The sequence below is a fragment of the Oncorhynchus keta genome, chromosome 6, assembly GCF_023373465.1.
Source record: "Oncorhynchus keta strain PuntledgeMale-10-30-2019 chromosome 6, Oket_V2, whole genome shotgun sequence".
Lineage (NCBI taxonomy): Eukaryota > Metazoa > Chordata > Actinopteri > Salmoniformes > Salmonidae > Oncorhynchus > Oncorhynchus keta.
The window spans coordinates 4065997-4075563 of NC_068426.1; positions in this window are offsets into that span (position 1 = coordinate 4065997).

The window sequence follows — 9567 nt, forward strand, 5'->3', positions numbered from 1 at the left end:
GGAGACAAGAGAAGGAGGGAGGGAGATGAGAGGGAGGGAGGGATATATCCCTCCTTCCTTCCATCCCTCATCCTAACCTCCACCCCCCTTCCTTCCATCCCTCATCCTTACCTCCATCCCTCTTCCATCCCTCCATCCCCCTTCCTTCCATCCCTCATCCTAACCTCCATCCCTCCCTCCATCCCTCATCCTTACCTCCACCCCCCTTCCTTCCATCCCTCATCCTTACCTCCATCCCTCTTCCATCCCTCATCCTTACCTCCATCCCTCCTTCCATCCCTCATCCTAACCTCCATCCCTCTTCCATCCCTCATCCTAACCTCCATCCCTCTTCCATCCCACATCCTAACCTCCATCCCCCTTCCTTCCATCCCTCATCCTTACCTCCATCCCTCCCTACATCCCTCATTCTTACCTCCATCCCCCCTTCCTTCCATCCCTCCACCCTTACCTCCATCCCTCCCTCCATCCCCCTCCTTCCATCCATCCACCCCCCTTCCTTCCATCCATCCATCCCTCCCTCCATCCATCCCCCTTCCTTCCATCCCTCCTTCCATCCTTACCTCCATCCCCCTTCCTTCCTTCCATCCCTCCCTCCATCCATCCCCCTTCCTTCCATTCATCCCTCGCTCCATCCTTACCTCCATCCCTCCCTCCATCCTTACCTCCATCCCCTTCCTTCCATCCCTCCATCCATCCCTCCCTCATTTCACCTTCCATCCCTCCCTCCATCCTTTCCTCCACCCCCCTTCCTTCCATCCCTCCATCCATCCCCCTTCCTTCCATCCCTCCCTCCATCCTTACATCCATCCCCCTTCCTTCCATTCATCCCTCCCTCATTCCACCTTCCATCCCTCCCTCTATCCTTACCTCCATCCCCCTTCCTTCCATTCATCCCTCCCTCCATCCTTACCTCCATCCCCCCTCCCTCCATCCATCCCCCATACCTCCTCCCCCCTCTCCCTGTCATATATCTTAATTGTGCCCACTGTGTCTCCGTCCATTGGTAATACTAGAGCAGAAACAGTCTGAGACATGTGAGACTGAAATGTGTTTAATTCGAGGCCATTAGAGAGCTGGGCAACAAAACAAAAAGAGATATGGAGAGAAAATAACTTAAAAGAATGTAGTTAGTTAGAGGAGAGGGGCAGAGGAGAGGAGGGGGAGAGGAGAGAGAGGGAGGGAGGAAGGAGGAGGGGAGAGGAGAGGAGGGGGAGAGGAGAGAGAGGGAGGGAGGAAGGAGGAGGGGAGAGGAGAGGAGGGGGAGAGGAGAGAGAGGGAGGGAGGAAGGAGGAGGGGGAGAGGAGAGGAGGGGGAGAGGAGAGAGAGGGAGGGAGGAAGGAGGAGGGGAGATGAGAGGAGGGGGAGAGGAGAGAGAGGGAGGGAGGAAGGAGGAGGGGAGATGAGAGGAGGGGGAGAGGAGATAGAGGGAGGGAGGAAGGAGGAGGGGAGATGAGAGGAGGGGAGGGGAGAGGAGAGGAGAGGGAGAGGAGAGAGAGGGAGGAAGGAGGAGGGGAGATGAGAGGAGGGGGAGAGGAGAGAGAGGGAGGGAGGAGAGAGAGGGAGGGAGGAAGGAGGAGGGGAGAGGAGAGGAGAGAGAGGGAGGGAGGAAGGAGGAGGGGAGAGGAGAGGAGGGGGAGAGGAGAGGAGGGGGAGAGGAGAGAGAGGGAGGGAGGAAGGAGGAGGGGAGAGGAGAGGAGGGGGAGAGGAGAGAGAGGGAGGGAGGAAGGAGGAGGGGAGAGGAGAGGAATTATACATTCTAGTAACGCATTCTAACAACACATTCCAGTAACATATTCTAGTAAAATATTCTAGTAACACATTCTAACAACACATTCTAACAACACATTCTAACAAAACATTCTAATAACACATTCTAACAAAACATTCTAATAACACATTCTAACAACACATTAGAGTAAAACATTCTAATAACACATTCTAACAAAACATTCTAATAACACATTCTAACAACACATTAGAGTAAAACATTCTAACAGCGCATTTTGGGACACAGGAGAATCCTCTCACTCATGCGGCGTACTGTTAACCTCGTCACCATGCTGGTAAACGACTGTACCTACCGAAGGACCAGCAGAATGTGAAATAACATACATTTCTACATACTGTATTTGTCATTGCTGTACTGTCAACCTTGAAGTCTGGCAAGTGAGAGCATTTGATTCAGAGTTCCGTGAGTTTGTTCCCTGCAGTCAGCTGACAGACTATGTTTACATCGAGATGCAGAAGTTAGGAGACTGACAGAGACCGATCTTGGTAGAACTGTGACTTATTGACTGGATGTTGACTGCATGTCAGTACAGGAAGGTCGGTCCTCACAAGGGCCTCGTCCTTTCCTTTGACATGGACATGGTTCTAATCGTTACTGATGAGCATGGAGAATCCTCCATGATATGCATTCCATTCCACTCTCTGCAAACCGAGACGTAAATATTTTGTTTTCTCTCTTTCCTTCTCTCCACATGAACTCAACCACATTATGTATACATTAAATGTACATCAAATGTAGAAAATTACATATTTCTACATTTGTGAATAGTTTTATAACTCTCTAAGTTTTCATAAAACTTTATCACCGCGGAAGTTCCCTACAGTGTAAACTATCGGATACCTTCTGTGGTTCCCAGCGTTCCACAGTCACACAGATTATATTCAGACCCAACCCCTATACCCCAGCCCTTTCCCCCAGCCCCAACCCCAGACCCAACCCCTATCCCCCAGCCCCAACCCCTATCCCCCAGCCCCAACCCCAGCCCCAAACCCTATACCCCAGCCCTTTCCCCCAGCCCCAACCCCTATCCCCCAGCCCTTTCCCCCAGCCCCAACCCCAGCCCAAACCCCTATCCCCAGCCCTTTCCCCCAGCCCCAACCCCAGCCCAAACCCCTATCCCCCAGCCCTTTCCCCCAGCCCCAGCCCCAACCCCAGCCCAAACCCCTATCCCCCAGCCCTTTACCCCAGCCCCAACCCCAGCCCAAACCCCTATCCCCAGCCCTTTACCCCAGCCCCAACCCCTATCCCCCAGCCCTTTCCCCCAGCCCTATCCCCCAGCCCCAGCCCCAACCCCTATCCCCCAGCCCTATCGGATACCTTCTGTGGTTCCCAGCGTTCCACAGTCACACAGATTATATTCAGTCCCTACCCCAGACCCAACCCCAAACCCAGCCCCAACCCCAGACCCAACCCCTATCCCCCAGCCCTATCCCCCAGCCCCAACCCCAAACCCAGCCCCAACCCCAGACCCAACCCTAACCTCAGCCCTATCCCCCAGCCCCTATCCCCCAGCCCCAGCCCTATCCCCCAGCCCCAACCCCAGACCCAACCCCAAACCCAGCCCCAACCCCAGACCCAACCCTAACCTCAGCCCTATCCCCCAGCCCCTATCCCCCAGCCCCAGCCCTATCCCCCAGCCCCAACCCCTATCCCCCAGCCCCAACCCCTATCCCCCAGCCCCAACCCCTATCCCCCAGCCTCAGCCCTATCTCCCAGCCCTATCCCCCAGACCCAACCCCAAACCCATCCCCAGCCCCAACCCCTATTCCCCAGCCCTATCCCCCAGACCCAACCCCTATCCCCTTCCCCAGCCCTATCCCCCAGCCCCAACCCCTATCCCCCAGCCCCAACCCCTATCCCCCAGCCCCAGCCCTATCCCCCAGACCCAACCCCAAACCCAGCCCCAACCCCAGCCCTATCCCCCAGCCCCAACCCCTATCCCCCAGACCCAACCCCTATCCCCCTGCCCCAGCCCTATCCCCCAGACCCAACCCCAAACCCAGCCCAAAACCCAGCCCTATCCCCAGCCCCAACCCCTATCCCCAGCCCTTTCCCCTGCCCCAGCCCTATCCCCCAGACCCAACCCCAAACCCAGCCCAAAACCCAGCCCTATCCCCCAGCCCCAACCCCTATCCCCCAGCCCTTTCCCCCCAGCCCCAACCCTAGCCCCAACCCCTATCCCCAGCCCTTTCCCCCTGCCCCAGCCCTATCCCCCAGACCCAACCCCAAACCCAGCCCAAAACCCAGCCCTATCCCCCAGCCCCAACCCCTATCCCCCAGCCCCAACCCCAGCCCCAACCCCTTTCCCCCAGCCCTTTCCCCAGCCCCAACCCTAGCCCCAACCCCTATCCCCAGCCCTTTCCCCCAGCCCCAACCCCAGCCCCAACCCCTATCCCCAGCCCTTTCCCCCAGCCCCAACCCTAGCCCCAACCCCTTTCCCCCAGCCCTTTCCCCCAGCCCCAACCCCAGCCCCAACCCCTATCCCCCACCCCTTTCCCCCAGCCCCAACCCCTAGCCCCAACCCCTATCCCCAGCCCTTTCCCCCTGCCCCAGCCCTATCCCCCAGACCCAACCCCAAACCCAGCCCAAAACCCAGCCCTTTCCCCCAGCCATTTCTTGCATGGAAAAGCCTTCATTTCTCAGAACAAGAATAGACTGACGAGTTTCAGTTATTTGTTTCTGGTCATTTTGAGCCTGTAATCAAACCCACAAATGCTGCTGCTCCAGATACTCAACTAGTCTAAAGAAGGACAGTTTTATTGATTCTTTAATAAGAATCAGCTGTGCTCACATAATTACAAAAGGCTTTTCTAATGATCAATTAGCCTTTTAAAATTATAAACTTGGATTAGCTTGGAGTGATGGTTGCTGATAATGGGCCTCTGTACACCTATGTAGATATTCCATTAAATATCAGCCGTTTTCAGCTACAATAATCATTTACAACATTAACAATGTCTCCACTGTATTTCTGATCAATTTGATGTTATTTTAATGGACACAAAAATGTGCTTTTCTTTCTAAAGCAAGGACATTTCTAAGTGACCCCAAACTTTTGAACGGTAGCATACGTGTGTGTGTGTGTGTGTGTGTGTGTGTGTGTGTGTGTGTGTGTGTGTGTGTGTGTGTGTGTGTGTGTGTGTGTGTGTGTGTGTGTGTTGTGTGTTGTGTGCATGTGTGTGTGTGGTATCTCGTTTAATCTGACTGCTATGACCTTTACTTGACCTAGCTGACCTTCAAACTGACCTTTTTTATCACCATCATCAAGACAGACATACCTCAGACCCCCCAGACAGACATACCTCAGACCCCCCAGACAGACATACCTCAGACCCCCCAGACAGACATACCTCAGACCCCCAGACAGACATACCTCAGACCCCCAGACAGACATACCTCAGACCCCCAGACAGACATACCTCAGACCCCCAGACAGACATACCTCAGGCCCCCAGACAGACATACCTCAGACCCCCAGACAGACATACCTCAGACCCCCAGACAGACATACCTCAGACCCCCAGACAGACATACCTCAGACCCCCAGACAGACATACCTCAGACCCCCCAGACAGACATACCTCAAACCCCCCAGACAGACATACCTCAGACCCCCCAGACAGACATACCTCAGACCCCCAGACAGACATACCTCAGACCCCCAGACAGACATACCTCAGACCCCCAGACAGACATACCTCAGACCCCAGACAGACATACCTCAGACCCCCAGACAGACATACCTCAGACCCCCAGACAGACATACCACAGACCCCCAGACAGACATACCTCAGACCCCCCAGACAGACATACCTCAGACCCCCAGACAGACATACCTCAGACCCCCAGACAGACATACCTCAGACCCCCAGACAGACATACCTCAGACCCCCCAGACAGACATACCTCAGACCCCCAGACAGACATACCTCAGACCCCCAGACAGACATACCTCAGACCCCCCAGACAGACATACCTCAGACCCCCCAGACAGTACATACTCCAGTAACACTGTTAACAGCCTAACGATGGTCCTCTCTTCTCTTATTTTCTCTCCATCTCTCCTCTATTCTCCCCCTTTATCTCGTGTCCTCTACTCTTCACTAATTCCCCCTCCACTTCCCTCTCTCCTAACTCATTTCCTCTTTTTTCTTTAATCTCCTCTCCTCCTCTCCTCTCCTCTCTGTCCTTGTAATTCTCTTATCACCCTATCGGTCTTCTTAATGGTTAGCCCTCAGCTTTGTCTCTGTCTCCATGGTAACACCCTCCATCCCGTGTCTGTACCAGTCTGTGACATCACCGCAGTGAGATCCAGCGTTCCTTTATCAGTAACATCCATCTTCTCTAGGGAACCTTCTTTCTATATGTCAAGGTGCGCCTCAAATGGCACCCAATTCCCTATGGAGTGCACTACTTTTAGCCAGGCACAATGTAGGCATTATGGTGCCATTTGGGACCCAGGCCTTATCTGACACTCACCTCATATCGTACAGGAGTCAGGAATGTTGGGTATAGAACCACATGTAGTCAGTAGTGTTGGGTATAGAACCATGTGTCCATGTGTAGTCAGTAATGTTGGGTATAGAACCATGTGTCCATGTGTAGTCAGTAATGTTGGGTATAGAACCATGTGTCGTCAGTAATGTTGGGTATAGAACCATGTGTAGTCAGTAATGTTGGGTATAGAACCATGTGTAGTCAGTAATGTTGGGTATAGAACCATGTGTAGTCAGTAATGTTGGGTATAGAACCATGTGTCCATGTGTAGTCAGTAATGTTGGGTATAGAACCATGTGTAGTCAGTAATGTTGGGTATAGAACCATGTGTCCATGTGTAGTCAGTAATGTTGGGTATAGAACCATGTGTAGTCAGTAATGTTGGGTATAGAACCATGTGTCCATGTGTAGTCAGTAATGTTGGGTATAGAACCATGTGTCGTCAGTAATGTTGGGTATAGAACCACGTGTCGTCAGTAATGTTGGGTATAGAACCATGTGTAGTCAGTAATGTTGGGTATAGAACCATGTGTCGTCAGTAATGTTGGGTATAGAACCATGTGTAGTCAGTAATGTTGGGTATAGAACCATGTGTAGTCAGTAATGTTGGGTATAGAACCATGTGTAGTCAGTAATGTTGGGTATAGAACCATGTTTCCATGTGTCGTCAGTAATGTTGGGTATAGAACCATGTGTAGTCAGTAATGTTGGGTATAGAACCATGTGTCCATGTGTAGTCAGTAATGTTGGGTATAGAACCATGTGTAGTCAGTAATGTTGGGTATAGAACTATGTGTAGTCAGTAATGTTGGGTATAGAACCATGTGTAGTCAGTAATGTTGGGTATAGAACCATGTGTCCATGTGTAGTCAGTAGTGTTGGGTATAGAACCATGTGTAGTCAGTAGTGTTGGGTATAGAACCATGTGTCCATGTGTCGTCAGTAATGTTGGGTATAGAACCACGTGTAGTCAGTAATGTTGGGTATAGTACCATGTGTAGTCAGTAATGTTGGGTATAGAACCATGTGTCGTCAGTAATGTTGAGTATAGAACCACGTGTCCATGTGTAGTCAGTAATGTTGGGTATAGAACCATGTGTAGTCTGTAATGTTGGGTATAGAACCATGTGTCCATGTGTAGTCAGTAATGTTGGGTATAGAACCATGTGTCCATGTGTTTCCTGTCAAATGTAAGCTACTGCTTATATGTGGCATTCACCCAGAGGTTCTGAAACAGTGTTGATTTGACCTAAAGAAGTATTGGGTGTGATGACTTGTGCTCTGTATCACTCTGTCTCTGTTTTCCAGAGATCCTGGTTGGGGGATTCAGAGATTTCCTGCTTATTCGATCCTGATTCCTGGAATCCTCCAACTGAGATTTCACGAAAACCAGGGCATTTTTGCATCCCCAACTTTGACCAACTTAGGGGAGTTTTACAATAAAACATGGAGAAGAACAGAGAGAAGACAGGAGAGGCACTTAGGAGGGAGAAAGGGGGGGGGGAGATGGATGGACGGTGAGAGGAGCAGTGGCTTGTTTGTGGTGGAAGGTATGATTTAGATGGACTGACAGAGATCATAGACAAAGATAGGAGACTCGAGTACCCAAAAGCTTGTTTTTGCAGTTGCAGAGCCATTGAGGATTTTCACCATTTTGAAGTAGTCAACTTGGTGGGACTTCCGATGGGTTAAGGAAGGATTTATAATTCCATGCAGATCACCAGGAGGGATCAGCCAATGCATTATACTCATGAGGAAACATTCCATAACTCCAGGGGGCAGTAAATAACCAACCTGGTCTTTATACCTGTTCAGACAACACCCTCCAGGGGGCAGTAAATCACCATCCTTTATACCTGTTCAGACAACACCCTCCAGGGGGCAGTACGCATCTTTTCAGTTTGTTTACCAACTCATAGAAATAGTAGAAGAACAAAAAAGTGAGTACTTCAGAATGGAGTTGACCTCAATGGCCCTGCCTGTGCTCTAACAGACACCATAATGGGACAGATACAAAGAAGAGTGCTCTAGCATTCTCTATGGCATCGCCCTATTTTATCCTAAATGACGATGTGTTTTCGTTATCAAAGTCTATTAGAGTTGCGTAGATGGAGAGAAATGAGGTATCAGGGATGTCACTGAGCACATCACAGGCTCTCCTTCGATTGGTTATTTGAGAGTTTTTCTCTGTTAATCGATTGCCTGGCCTGTCAGATATATTCATGGTATGATCACATCGAGGGGATTTGATGAATGACCCGGACCGGCCCCGGTTGAAGTGGGTTTAGCGCTGATTGTATTAGTTTTGCAACCCGGGGCTGTCTCAACCCGGGGCTGTCTCAACCCGGGTTTCTCAACCCGGGCCTGTCTCAACTCGGGGCTGTCTCAACCCGGGCCTGTATCAACCCGGGCCTGTATCAACCCGGGCCTGTCTCAACCCGGGGCTGTCTCAACTCGGGCCTGTCTCAACCCGGGCCTGTCTCAACCCGGGCCTGTCTCAACCCGGGGCTGTCTCAACCCGGGGCTGTCTCAACCCGGGGCTGTCTCAACCCGGGGCTGTCTCAACCCGGGCCTGTCTCAACCCGGGGCTGTCTCCCGGGCCTCTGCCAGGTGCCCTCCTTTTGGCCGACGGTAAAGTCGCCTCTAAACAAAAGTGACGTGAATTAATGAGCAGGATTCTGTGTGTTGACGTGCAGAAGTGATTGCTTTTGAAAAACACTTCATCTGCCTTCCCAAATGAAAACGATAGTGAACAAAAAATATAAAGCACCATGTAAAGTCCCATGTTTCATGAGCTGAAATAAAAAGATAATCCACCTGACAGGTGTGACATATCAAGAAGCTGATTAAACAGCACGATCATTACACAGGTGCACCTTGTGCTGGGATGCATTTAAAAGGGCCGCTCTAAAATGTGAAGTTTTGTCACACAACACAATGTCACAGATGTCTCAAGTATTGAGGGAGCGTCCAATTGGCAAGTTGATTGCATGGAATGTCCACCAGAGCTGTTGCTAGGAAATGTAATGTCCATTTATTTACCCATAAGCCACCTCCAACATCATTTTAGAGAATTTAGCAGTACGTCCAACTGGCCTCACAACCACAGACCAGCCCAGAACCTCCACATCCTGCTTCTTCCCCTGTGGGATCGTCTGAAACCAGCCACCTGGACAGATGATGAAACTGAGGAGTATTTCTGTCTGTCATAAAGCCCTTTTGTGGGGGAAAAACTCATTCTGATTGGCTGGGTCTGGCCAGTGGGTGTGCTTCCAAGT